Here is a 14,490-nt window from a genome sequence, read left to right as displayed (position 1 = left end):
TGTATTCTTTGTATTGTAGTTTGTATTATATTGTACTGTATGTTATCTATTGTATGGTATGGTATTGTATGGTATAATGTTACACTGCATTTTGTATTGCATTTTATGTATTTTATGTGTCATAATGTATTTTACGTGTTCTCTTTAATGTATTGTACAGTAAGGCATTGATGTTATTGTAGGTATTTTATGTATTATTTTGTACAGATTATATGGAATGGTGTTTCTTGTACTGTATTTTCTTGACTACTGGGATTTGTATTGTCTAGTATGCATTGCATTGTCTGTCACGTATGGTATATGGTGTATTGTATTTTATGTTCTGCACTGTATCTATTGTATTCTATTTGATGAAGGTTAGGGTATGCACTGTACTGTATGCAGGCATTGTATGTACTGCATGCTGTGTCGGTATTGTATTGTTTATCGTGTGGTGCCTACTGTGTGTTGTATGGTATTGGATGATACGGTGTTGTATGGTGTGGCGTAGATTGCCTTGTCTATATCCTGTGTTTGTGTTGTAGGCATTGTATTTTGGTTTGTATTGTCTTTAGTACTGTATGCATTTGACTGTATGCAGTACACAGTGTATGCTGTAGCATGTGTTGTATGTGATGCGTGTGTTGTATTTTCTATTGTATGTGCTGTGCGTGTTGTGTTGTGGTGCTGGTGTTGTATCCTATATTGTGTTGTATGTCATGCTACGGCATTATTGCAATGCATGTGTTGTATTGTACGTATCGTATGTGTTGAGTTGCATGGTATGTATTGCAGGGCCTGGCGTTGCGTTTATTGTACGTACTGTATTTTTTATTGCATTGACTGCTGTATGGTGTTTTGGTTTGTATTGTGGTTTATCACAATCAAAATCAAGTGTTATTAAAGAAAACAAGCAGTCTGTACCGCACCGCAAGCTAATAAGCTTAATGCCTTGGTGATGTGTTTGACCTTTGCTTCTGGGACTTTTTTTCCCCTCTTCTTACTCATTCCATGTTGACTCTGTGAGGAGTCTCCTCTGTGTCTTCCTTCCACTCCAGCCTTCTGCTGCAGGCAAAGACAACAGACATGTCTATGCCATGCAATATTGTGCATTTTAAGAATTGCAAGGCACTCTCACGGTCTACTTCTGTCAGTATGACATGGAATTGTACCTTGCAGAAAGAGCTGCTTGGTTGCCTATGTATTGTACTGATTTTAGCTCCGAGCACAGTGCCATGCTGACACAGCTACACGTGGCTTCCAGCTCAGGGCCCGCTTTTTTGTCACTTCCCTGGGAGATCTCTCATCTCTATTCCACTGTGTGACATGTGAAAAAAAGAGAAGTGATCGAGTGTGGTGCTGTTCTAACTTATATTTCAGCATCTAAGGAAACAGGACAAAGCCAACTCAAAACATTTCAGACATCGCTGGAGACTTCAGATGGTGTCTTGATATTCTAAAACGTTTTTAAATTGTACGTTTTTCTAAACAAACTGCTGGGACATGAGGCTAAAACTTTGGTGGTGTATGAAAATGAATATGTGAATAGTCTTCAGACTGCCTGTAAGGAATGGAGAGTGGTAACACGGGGTCCTTCTCGTGCTCCCAGGCGAGAGGCACCTTTATGGCTGGCAGTAAGAAGGGGTTTTAGCCAGTGCGTCCTTCTGCTGCCTCTTTTCCCAGCACCCACGCACGAATTACAAGAAAAGGAAAATGCAAGCAAATCCCTCTTGGTAACAAGAGAGCCGGGTGTGGGACCTGTGGCTGAGCTCGGGACAGGGAGCACCCCTGGAGCAGCCTTGGGGCTTGCTGCCAACCTGCCTTCAAATGAGCTCTCCCAGCAGGTTGGTGCCCAGGAGTTACTTGGAGTTTTGCTCTTCTCCTTCAGGAACCACGTTCGATGCCAAGCACACCCAGAGCCAGGAGAGGACTTCTAGGACAGCTGGGGCTGATGGTGACAGTTCCCACCAGCTGCCCAGGCCAGGGAGATGCAGGTGAGATAGCAGGGAGGAGACACCAACTAATTGCCTCTTCTCTTGCAGGAACAGGCTTTAGCAGCAGGAGAGAGCCAGGCACAAAGGGCCTCTGAGGTCAAAGAAAGTGTCACGCAGCCAGAGCACAAAGAGGCGAAAGGAGAGAAATAGGTGCAGGTCCCATGGCTGGGACAGTGCTTTCAAGGTACCACCTGCCATCGAAACACGAGAACAGCGAAAGGCACTGGCAGGTGATGGAGTGACTGGGAAGAGTGCCTGGCAGAGGGAAGAGCACTGAGAGACAGGAGACAAGACAGAAACGGAGGTGAACCAGATGGCAGGTTGAGACTGAGGGTCTACCAGCTACATTGCTCTTCTGGGCCAACACTGGTGCGGGCAGTCGCACTGCCTGCTATGCGTGGCCACAGACGTGCAATTGGAAGCAGCATGGCTTCATAGGCACTAGAAGACGTCCCCAAACAAACCGCACTCCACGCTGCTTTGGTTTTCAAAAATTGACCTGAAGGTGGTGCCCGATATCTGCTTAGAGCAGGCAGAAGATGGCCTTGGAGAACGTCACTTGTCTTCTGTGGATACTCTGTGATGCCAGCAGCAGATTTTTGCAGGTGGTTAAGAGGGAATGGTGTGAGAGGTGGGCACACTTCAGCAATATGTGAAGGAAGAGCTGGGGTCATTCTGGGGAGAGCACTCTGGCAGAGACAGCTTTGCTTGTTTGGCTGAGCCCTGTCCCTAATCACCACAGCCCCCAAACAGGTAGTGCAGAGGGTCCCTAGGTGCCTAGGTGGGAAGCAGCTCGGGGTATGCGTGGTCAAGCACCTCCAAGTCCTTCCTGACTCCAGCAGGTGGAGATGTGGCCGGTGGTTGGCAGGCCTGGTCCTCTTGTAAGGTCTGTGAATGCTGGGGCTGATCAGTCAGGTAGGCTGCAGCCACATGCCACCCACGGGACTGAAAAGGTCTCTGTCCTCTTGCTCGAGAGCTAGGCCAGCTTCAGGTTCGCTAGTGCACTGCGCACGCACACAGCGCTCCCACCAGGAGCTGGCCCGAGACACTCGGTCTTTCCAACTGCGGGGTCCCTATGACCTGTGTTCCCTTCTGCCATCGCCAGCAGCCAGGCCACTAGACCCACCCCTCTAGCAGGTACAGAGCGGGGCCACACAGAAAAGGATGTGGAATGGCTCTCAAGAAGAAGGTCGGACAGGCTGTGGGGATTATTGAGAGGGCTTTAAACAGAGCTGGCGGGGCTCATTGAGAGGGCTTTAAACGAGGTTCAAAGGGGGAAGGGGACATCACCCAGCTCACTAGGGAAGAGCCCAGGTTTGGCGTGCCAGGGTCAGGGGTGAGATTTGCTGCCCAGCTCAAGTGTGTCTATACCAACGCACGTAGCATGGGCAAAAACAGGAGGAGCTGGAAGCCATTATACAGCAGGACGGCTATGACTTGGTCGCCATCACAGAAACGCGGTCGGACAACTCGCATGACTGGCATGCTGTCATGGATGGCTACAGACTCTTTAGGAAAGACAGGCCAACAAGGAGAGGTGGTGGAGTTGCTCTATATGTGAGGGAGCAACTGGAATGCATTGAGGTTGGCCTGGGGGCAAATCAGGAACGAGTTGAGAGCTTGTGGGTAAGAATTAAGGGACAGTCTCACACGGGTGACATTACAGTGCCACCTGACCAGGAGAAGGAAATTGATGAGGCTTTCTACAGGCAGCTACAAGCAGCCTCAAATCACAGGCCCTGGTTCTCATGGGGACTTCAACCACCCTGACATCAGCTGGGAAGACCATACAGCTAGGCAGGCACAATCCAGGCGGTTCCTACAGAGCATCGACGATAACTTTCTGACGCAAGTGGTGAAGGAACCCACAAGGAAAGGCACTCTGCTGGACCTTGTATTAAGAAACAAGGAGGGACTGGTGGAGGCTGTGAAGGTCGGAGGTAGACTCAGCTGCAGTGACCATGGAATGGTCGAGTTCAGAATCCTGCATGGAGGAAGCAGGGCGATAAGCAGGATCAAAACCTTGGACCTCAGAAGGGCTAACTTTGGCGTCTTCAGGGAGCTACTGGGAAGAATCGCATGGGCCAGGGCTTTCGAAGGCAGGAAGGTCCAAGAGTGCTGGTCGCTGTTTAAATGTCACTTCCTCCACGCTCAGGAGCGGTGCATCCCCCTGAGAAAGAAGTATAACAAAGGAGGAAGGAGACCTGCATGGTTGAACAAGGAGATTCTAGTGGAGATCAGTTGGAAGAGAAAGGTCTGTGGAATGTGGAAAGAGGGGCAGGCCACTTGGGAAGAGTACAAAAACGTGGTGAGAGCGTGCAGGGATGTGACGAGGAAGGCCAAGACCCACTTGGAATTGGAGCTGGCAAGGGATGTCAAAAACAACAAGAAGGGCTTCTTCAAGTACATCAGCAGCAAAAGAAAGGCTAGGGACAATGTGGGGCCGCTGCTGAATGAGGTGGGTGTCCTGGTGACAGAGGATGCAGAGAAGGCAGAGCTACTGAATGCCTTCTTTGCTTCAGTCTTCAGTGTCAAGGCAGGCCCTCAAGAATCCCAGGCCCTGGAGGTAAGAGAAGAAACCTAGAGAGAGGACGACTTTCCCTTGGTTGAGGAGGACTGTGTGAGGGATCGATTAAACAATCTGGATACCCACAAATCCATGGGCCCCAATGGAATGCACCCACAAGTGCTGAGGGAGCTGGCAGATGTCATTGCTGAGCCACTCTCCATCATCTTTGAGAGGTCCTGGAGGACAGGAGAGGTGCCCGAGGACTGGAGAAAGGCCAATGTCACTCCAATCTTCTAAAAGGACAAGAAGGAGGACCCAGGGAACTACAGGCCGGTCAGCCTCACCTCCATCCCGGGAAAGGTGATGGAGCAGCTTATCCTGGAGGCCATCATCAAGCAAGTGGAGGAAAAGAAGGTTATCAGGAGTAGTCAGCATGGCTTCACCAAGGGGAACTCATGCCTGACTAATCTGATAGCTTTCTACGATGGCATGACTGGCTGGCTAGATGAAGTTAGAGCCGTGGATGTTTTCTACCTTGACTTCAGCAAGGCTTTCGACACAGTCTCCCATAATATCCTCCTAGGGAAGCTCAGGAAGTGTGGGCTAGATGAGTGGTTGGTGAAGTGGATTGAGAACTGTCTGAATGGCAGAACTCAGAGGGTTGTAGTCAGCGGCGCTGAGTCTAGTTGGAGACCGGTAACTAGTGGTGTCCCTCAGGGGTCAGTACTAGGCCCAGTCTTGTTTCACTTCTTCATCAACGACCTGGATGAAGAGTTTGAATGTACCCTCAGCATATTTGCTGATGACACCAAACTGGGAGGTGTGGTATATACACCAGAAGGCTGTGCTGCCATTCAGCGTGACCTGGATAGGCTGGAAAGTTGGGCAGAGAGGAACCTGATGCGGTTCAACAAAGGCAAATGCAGAGTCCTGCTCCTGGGGAGGAACAACCCCATGCATCAGTACAGGCTTGGAGTGGACCTGCTGGAGAGCAGCTGTGCGGAGAGGGATCTGGTTGTCCTGGTGAACGACAGGTTAACCATGAGCAAGCAGTATGCCATGGCTGCCAAGAAAGCTAATGGGATCCTGGGATGCATTAGGAGGAGTGTGGCCAGCAGGTCGAGGGAGGATTTTCTTCCCCTTCACACTGCCCTGGTGAGGCCCCATCTGGAACTGTGTTCAGTTCTGGGCTCCCCAGTTCAAGTAAGATGAAGAGCTACTGGAGAGAGTCCAGCGAAGGGCTACGAGGATGGTGAGGGGACTGGAACATCTCTCCTATAAGGAGAGGCTAAGGGAGCTGGGCTTGTTCAGCCTGAAGAGAGAAGGCTGCGAGGGCACCTAATATATACTTACAAATATCTGCAGGGTGGGTGTCAGTAGGATGGGGCCAAGCTCTTTTCAGTAGTGCCCAGTGACAGGACAAGGGGCAACGGGCACAAACTGAAGCACAGGAAGTTCCGTCTGAACATGAGGAAGAACTTCTTCCCTCTGAGGGTGACAGAGCACTGGAACAGGCTGCCCAGGGAGGTTGTGGAGTCTCCTTCTCGGAGATATTCAAGACCCGCCTGAACAAGGTCCTCTACAGCCTATAGTAGGTGACCCTGCTTGGGCAGGGGGGTTGGACTAGATGACCCACAGAGGTCCCTTCCAACCTCTACCATCTGTGATTCTGTGATTCTATGATCAACCTCCAACATGCTTTTTTTTTTCAAAATTTAGTTGATACTGGTTCAGACAATTACCAGAAAAGTTAGTGCAGTCATGTTATGACAGTTCTGAATTTCTTCAGTCTAGTCCTCTCAAATACCCAAGCTGCACACAAGCCTCTTTCAGACAGTCTGTTTTATCTATTATTGCAATGTCAAGATAGTCCTTCATTTGTTATAGATCGATTGTAAGGCTGGATTGCATTTTGAGATCTTCAAGATAAATCAAACCCCGGGATCAACCCCACAGATTATATAACATATCAAATTCAAAGTAAAAAAATAACAATTCAGGGACAAGAGCAGGCCAAAGACATCTTCATGAGGCAACAACACAGGAAGCGTATGTGGAAGAAGGTAAAATAAATTTGAGAGAAGATTAGTTAATATTGGTGCAGTGCTCTGAAGATCAGAAGTGTGAAGCATGAAGTGTACCAAGGAGTGGCAGAGGAGGGGTGGGCACTTGGCCCATGGGGCATGGGAGTCTGTGAAGCATGGGCAGCCTCCATCCACAGGCACAAAGCTGAGTCTAGGGAGAGAAGGCTGAGTGAATTTTGCGCTTTATTTTATGGTATGGCATTTTCTGTATGTATTCTATTGCATGGCATGGTATTTATTTTTCGTAAGTATTGCATGTGCTGTATGGTATATACAGTATGGGGTTTATTGTATTCTATGGTATGGTCTGCTGGTTTTTATTGTATTCTTTGTATTGTAGTTTGTATTATATTGTACTGTATGTTATCTATTGTATGGTATGGTATTGTATGGTATAATGTTACACTGCATTTTGTATTGCATTTTATGTATTTTATGTGTCATAATGTATTTTACGTGTTCTCTTTAATGTATTGTACAGTAAGGCATTGATGTTATTGTAGGTATTTTATGTATTATTTTGTACAGAATATATGGAATGGTGTTTCTTGTACTGTATTTTCTCGACTACTGGGATTTGTATTGTCTAGTATGCATTGCATTGTCTGTCACGTATGGTATATGGTGTATTGTATTTTATGTTCTGCACTGTATCTATTGTATTCTATTTGATGAAGGTTAGGGTATGCACTGTACTGTATGCAGGCATTGTATGTACTGCATGCTGTGTCGGTATTGTATTGTTTATCGTGTGGTGCCTACTGTGTGTTGTATGGTATTGGATGATACGGTGTTGTATGGTGTGGCGTAGATTGCCTTGTCTATATCCTGTGTTTGTGTTGTAGGCATTGTATTTTGGTTTGTATTGTCTTTAGTACTGTATGCATTTGACTGTATGCAGTACACAGTGTATGCTGTAGCATGTGTTGTATGTGATGCGTGTGTTGTATTTTCTATTGTATGTGCTGTGCGTGTTGTGTTGTGGTGCTGGTGTTGTATCCTATATTGTGTTGTATGTCATGCTACGGCATTATTGCAATGCATGTGTTGTATTGTACGTATCGTATGTGTTGAGTTGCATGGTATGTATTGCAGGGCCTGGCGTTGCGTTTATTGTACGTACTGTATTTTTTATTGCATTGACTGCTGTATGGTGTTTTGGTTTGTATTGTGGTTTATCACAATCAAAATCAAGTGTTATTAAAGAAAACAAGCAGTCTGTACCGCACCGCAAGCTAATAAGCTTAATGCCTTGGTGATGTGTTTGACCTTTGCTTCTGGGACTTTTTTTCCCCTCTTCTTACTCATTCCATGTTGACTCTGTGAGGAGTCCCCTCTGTGTCTTCCTTCCACTCCAGCCTTCTGCTGCAGGCAAAGACAACAGACATGTCTATGCCATGCAATATTGTGCATTTTAAGAATTGCAAGGCACTCTCACGATCTACTTCTGTCAGTATGACATGGAATTGTACCTTGCAGAAAGAGCTGCTTGGTTGCCTATGTATTGTACTGATTTTAGCTCTGAGCACAGTGCCATGCTGACACAGCTACACGTGGCTTCCAGCTCAGGGCCCGCTTTTTTGTCACTTCCCTGGGAGATCTCTCATCTCTATTCCACTGTGTGACATGTGAAAAAAAGAGAAGTGATCGAGTGTGGTGCTGTTCTAACTTATATTTCAGCATCTAAGGAAACAGGACAAAGCCAACTCAAAACATTTCAGACATCGCTGGAGACTTCAGATGGTGTCTTGATATTCTAAAACGTTTTTAAATTGTACGTTTTTCTAAACAAACTGCTGGGACATGAGGCTAAAACTTTGGTGGTGTATGAAAATGAATATGTGAATAGTCTTCAGACTGCCTGTAAGGAATGGAGAGTGGTAACACGGGGTCCTTCTCGTGCTCCCAGGCGAGAGGCACCTTTATGGCTGGCAGTAAGAAGGGGTTTTAGCCAGTGCGTCCTTCTGCTGCCTCTTTTCCCAGCACCCACGCACGAATTACAAGAAAAGGAAAATGCAAGCAAATCCCTCTTGGTAACAAGAGAGCCGGGTGTGGGACCTGTGGCTGAGCTCGGGACAGGGAGCACCCCTGGAGCAGCCTTGGGGCTTGCTGCCAACCTGCCTTCAAATGAGCTCTCCCAGCAGGTTGGTGCCCAGGAGTTACTTGGAGTTTTGCTCTTCTCCTTCAGGAACCACGTTCGATGCCAAGCACACCCAGAGCCAGGAGAGGACTTCTAGGACAGCTGGGGCTGATGGTGACAGTTCCCACCAGCTGCCCAGGCCAGGGAGATGCAGGTGAGATAGCAGGGAGGAGACACCAACTAATTGCCTCTTCTCTTGCAGGAACAGGCTTTAGCAGCAGGAGAGAGCCAGGCACAAAGGGCCTCTGAGGTCAAAGAAAGTGTCACGCAGCCAGAGCACACAGAGGCGAAAGGAAAGAACTAGGTGCAGGTCCCATGGCTGGGACAGTGCTTTCAAGGTACCACCTGCCATCGAAACACGAGAACAGCGAAAGGCACTGGCAGGTGATGGAGTGACTGGGAAGAGTGCCTGGCAGAGGGAAGAGCACTGAGAGACAGGAGACAAGACAGAAACGGAGGTGAACCAGATGGCAGGTTGAGACTGAAGGTCTACCAGCTACATTGCTCTTCTGGGCCAACACTGGTGCGGGCAGTCGCACTGCCTGCTATGCGTGGCCACAGACGTGCAATTGGAAGCAGCATGGCTTCATAGGCACTAGAAGACGTCCCCAAACAAACCGCACTCCACGCTGCTTTGGTTTTCAAAAATTGACCTGAAGGTGGTGCCCGATATCTGCTTAGAGCAGGCAGAAGGTGGCCTTGGAGAACGTCACTTGTCTTCTGTGGATACTCTGTGATGCCAGCAGCAGATTTTTGCAGGTGGTTAAGAGGGAATGGTGTGAGAGGTGGGCACACTTCAGCAATATGTGAAGGAAGAGCTGGGGTCATTCTGGGGAGAGCACTCTGGCAGAGACAGCTTTGCTTGTTTGGCTGAGCCCTGTCCCTAATCACCACAGCCCCCAAACAGGTAGTGCAGAGGGGACGTGCCTAGGTGGGAAGCAGCTCGGGGTATGCGTGGTCAAGCACCTCCAAGTCCTTCCTGACTCCAGCAGGTGGAGATGTGGCCGGTGGTTGGCAGGCCTGGTCCTCTTGTAAGGTCTGTGAATGCTGGGGCTGATCAGTCAGGTAGGCTGCAGCCACATGCCACCCACGGGACTGAAAAGGTCTCTGTCCTCTTGCTCGAGAGCTAGGCCAGCTTCAGGTTCGCTAGTGAACTGCGCACGCACACAGCGCTCCCACCAGGAGCTGGCGCGAGACACTCGGTCTTTCCAACTGCGGGGTCCCTATGACCTGTGTTCCCTTCTGCCATCGCCAGCAGCCAGGCCGCTAGACCCACCCCTCTAGCAGGTACAGAGCGGGGCCACACAGAAAAGGATGTGGAATGGCTCTCAAGAAGAAGGTCGGACAGGCTGTGGGGATTATTGAGAGGGCTTTAAACAGAGCTGGCGGGGCTCATTGAGAGGGCTTTAAACGAGGTTCAAAGGGGGAAGGGGACATCACCCAGCTCACTAGGGAAGAGCCCAGGTTTGGCGTGCCAGGGTCAGGGGTGAGATTTGCTGCCCAGCTCAAGTGTGTCTATACCAACGCACGTAGCATGGGCAAAAACAGGAGGAGCTGGAAGCCATTATACAGCAGGACGGCTATGACTTGGTCGCCATCACAGAAACGCGGTCGGACAACTCGCATGACTGGCATGCTGTCATGGATGGCTACAGACTCTTTAGGAAAGACAGGCCAACAAGGAGAGGTGGTGGAGTTGCTCTATATGTGAGGGAGCAACTGGAATGCATTGAGGTTGGCCTGGGGGCAAATCAGGAACGAGTTGAGAGCTTGTGGGTAAGAATTAAGGGACAGTCTCACACGGGTGACATTACAGTGCCACCTGACCAGGAGAAGGAAATTGATGAGGCTTTCTACAGGCAGCTACAAGCAGCCTCAAAATCACAGGCCCTGGTTCTCATGGGGACTTCAACAACCCTGACATCAGCTGGGAAGACCATACAGCTAGGCAGGCACAATCCAGGCGGTTCCTACAGAGCATCGACGATAACTTTCTGACGCAAGTGGTGAAGGAACCCACAAGGAAAGGCACTCTGTTGGACCTTGTATTAACAAACAAGGAGGGACTGGTGGAGGCTGTGAAGGTCGGAGGTAGACTCAGCTGCAGTGACCATGGAATGGTCGAGTTCAGAATCCTGCATGGAGGAAGCAGGGCGATAAGCAGGATCAAAACCTTGGACCTCAGAAGGGCTAACTTTGGCGTCTTCAGGGAGCTACTGGGAAGAATCGCATGGGCCAGGGCTTTCGAAGGCAGGAAGGTCCAAGAGTGCTGGTCGCTGTTTAAATGTCACTTCCTCCACGCTCAGGAGCGGTGCATCCCCCTGAGAAAGAAGTATAACAAAGGAGGAAGGAGACCTGCATGGTTGAACAAGGAGATTCTAGTGGAGATCAGTTGGAAGAGAAAGGTCTGTGGAATGTGGAAAGAGGGGCAGGCCACTTGGGAAGAGTACAAAAACGTGGTGAGAGCGTGCAGGGATGTGACGAGGAAGGCCAAGACCCACTTGGAATTGGAGCTGGCAAGGGATGTCAAAAACAACAAGAAGGGCTTCTTCAAGTACATCAGCAGCAAAAGAAAGGCTAGGGACAATGTGGGGCCGCTGCTGAATGAGGTGGGTGTCCTGGTGACAGAGGATGCAGAGAAGGCAGAGCTACTGAATGCCTTCTTTGCTTCAGTCTTCAGTGTCAAGGCAGGCCCTCAAGAATCCCAGGCCCTGGAGGTAAGAGAAGAAACCTACAGAGAGGACGACTTTCCCTTGGTTGAGGAGGACTGTGTGAGGGATCGATTAAACAATCTGGATACCCACAAATCCATGGGCCCCAATGGAATGCACCCACAAGTGCTGAGGGAGCTGGCAGATGTCATTGCTGAACCACTCTCCATCATCTTTGAGAGGTCCTGGAGGACAGGAGAGGTGCCCGAGGACTGGAGGAAGGCCAATGTCACTCCAATCTTCTAAAAGGACAAGAAGCAGGACCCAGGGAACTACAGGCCGGTCAGCCTCACCTCCATCCCGGGAAAGGTGATGGAGCAGCTTATCCTGGAGGCCATCATCAAGCAAGTGGAGGAAAAGAAGGTTATCAGGAGTAGTCAGCATGGCTTCACCAAGGGGAACTCATGCCTGACTAATCTGATAGCTTTCTACGATGGCATGACTGGCTGGCTAGATGAAGTTAGAGCCGTGGATGTTTTCTACCTTGACTTCAGCAAGGCTTTCGACACAGTCTCCCATAATATCCTCCTAGGGAAGCTCAGGAAGTGTGGGCTAGATGAGTGGTTGGTGAAGTGGATTGAGAACTGTCTGAATGGCAGAACTCAGAGGGTTGTAGTCAGCGGCGCTGAGTCTAGTTGGAGACCGGTAACTAGTGGTGTCCCTCAGGGGTCAGTACTAGGCCCAGTCTTGTTTCACTTCTTCATCAACGACCTGGATGAAGAGTTTGAATGTACCCTCAGCATATTTGCTGATGACACCAAACTGGGAGGTGTGGTATATACACCAGAAGGCTGTGCTGCCATTCAGCGTGACCTGGATAGGCTGGAAAGTTGGGCAGAGAGGAACCTGATGCGGTTCAACAAAGGCAAATGCAGAGTCCTGCTCCTGGGGAGGAACAACCCCATGCATCAGTACAGGCTTGGAGTGGACCTGCTGGAGAGCAGCTGTGCGGAGAGGGATCTGGTTGTCCTGGTGAACGACAGGTTAACCATGAGCAAGCAGTATGCCATGGTTGCCAAGAAAGCTAATGGGATCCTGGGATGCATTAGGAGGAGTGTGGCCAGCAGGTCGAGGGAGGATTTTCTTCCCCTTCACACTGCCCTGGTGAGGCCCCATCTGGAACTGTGTTCAGTTCTGGGCTCCCCAGTTCAAGTAAGATGAAGAGCTACTGGAGAGAGTCCAGCGAAGGGCTACGAGGATGGTGAGGGGACTGGAACATCTCTCCTATAAGGAGAGGCTAAGGGAGCTGGGCTTGTTCAGCCTGAAGAGAGAAGGCTGCGAGGGCACCTAATATATACTTACAAATATCTGCAGGGTGGGTGTCAGTAGGATGGGGCCAAGCTCTTTTCAGTAGTGCCCAGTGACAGGACAAGGGGCAACGGGCACAAACTGAAGCACAGGAAGTTCCGTCTGAACATGAGGAAGAACTTCTTCCCTCTGAGGGTGACAGAGCACTGGAACAGGCTGCCCAGGGAGGTTGTGGAGTCTCCTTCTCGGAGATATTCAAGACCCGCCTGAACAAGGTCCTCTACAGCCTATAGTAGGTGACCCTGCTTGGGCAGGGGGGTTGGACTAGATGACCCACAGAGGTCCCTTCCAACCTCTACCATCTGTGATTCTGTGATTCTATGATCAACCTCCAACATGCTTTTTTTTTTCAAAATTTAGTTGATACTGGTTCAGACAATTACCAGAAAAGTTAGTGCAGTCATGTTATGACAGTTCTGAATTTCTTCAGTCTAGTCCTCTCAAATACCCAAGCTGCACACAAGCCTCTTTCAGACAGTCTGTTTTATCTATTATTGCAATGTCAAGATAGTCCTTCATTTGTTATAGATCGATTGTAAGGCTGGATTGCATTTTGAGATCTTCAAGATAAATCAAACCCCGGGATCAACCCCACAGATTATATAACATATCAAATTCAAAGTAAAAAAATAACAATTCAGGGACAAGAGCAGGCCAAAGACATCTTCATGAGGCAACAACACAGGAAGCGTATGTGGAAGAAGGTAAAAGAAATTTGAGAGAAGATTAGTTAATATTGGTGCAGTGCTCTGAAGATCAGAAGTGTGAAGCATGAAGTGTACCAAGGAGTGGCAGAGGAGGGGTGGGCACTTGGCCCATGGGGCATGGGAGTCTGTGAAGCATGGGCAGCCTCCATCCACAGGCACAAAGCTGAGTCTAGGGAGAGAAGGCTGAGTGAATTTTGCGCTTTATTTTATGGTATGGCATTTTCTGTATGTATTCTATTGCATGGCATGGTATTTATTTTTCGTAAGTATTGCATGTGCTGTATGGTATATACAGTATGGGGTTTATTGTATTCTATGGTATGGTCTGCTGGTTTTTATTGTATTCTTTGTATTGTAGTTTGTATTATAGTGTACTGTATGTTATCTATTGTATGGTATGGTATTGTATGGTATAATGTTACACTGCATTTTGTATTGCATTTTATGTATTTTATGTGTCATAATGTATTTTACGTGTTCTCTTTAATGTATTGTACAGTAAGGCATTGATTTTATTGTAGGTATTTTATGTATTATTTTGTACAGATTATATGGAATGGTGTTTCTTGTACTGTATTTTCTCGACTACTGGGATTTGTATTGTCTAGTATGCATTGCATTCTGTGTCACGTATGGTATATGGTGTATTGTATTTTATGTTCTGCACTGTATCTATTGTATTCTATTTGATGAAGGTTAGGGTATGCACTGTACTGTATGCAGGCATTGTATGTACTGCATGCTGTGTCGGTATTGTATTGTTTATCGTGTGGTGCCTACTGTGTGTTGTATGGTATTGGATGATACGGTGTTGTATGGTGTGGCGTAGATTGCCTTGTCTATATCCTGTGTTTGTGTTGTAGGCATTGTATTTTGGTTTGTATTGTCTTTAGTACTGTATGCATTTGACTGTATGCAGTACACAGTGTATGCTGTAGCATGTGTTGTATGTGATGCGTGTGTTGTATTTTCTATTGTATGTGCTGTGCGTGTTGTGTTGTGGTGCTGGTGTTGTATCCTATATTGTGTTGTATGTCATGCTACGGCATTATTGCAAT

The sequence above is a fragment of the Opisthocomus hoazin genome, chromosome 29 (genome assembly GCF_030867145.1).
Source record: "Opisthocomus hoazin isolate bOpiHoa1 chromosome 29, bOpiHoa1.hap1, whole genome shotgun sequence".
Classification (NCBI taxonomy): Eukaryota; Metazoa; Chordata; class Aves; order Opisthocomiformes; family Opisthocomidae; genus Opisthocomus; species Opisthocomus hoazin.
Note: the sequence above shows the minus strand (reverse complement) of the source record.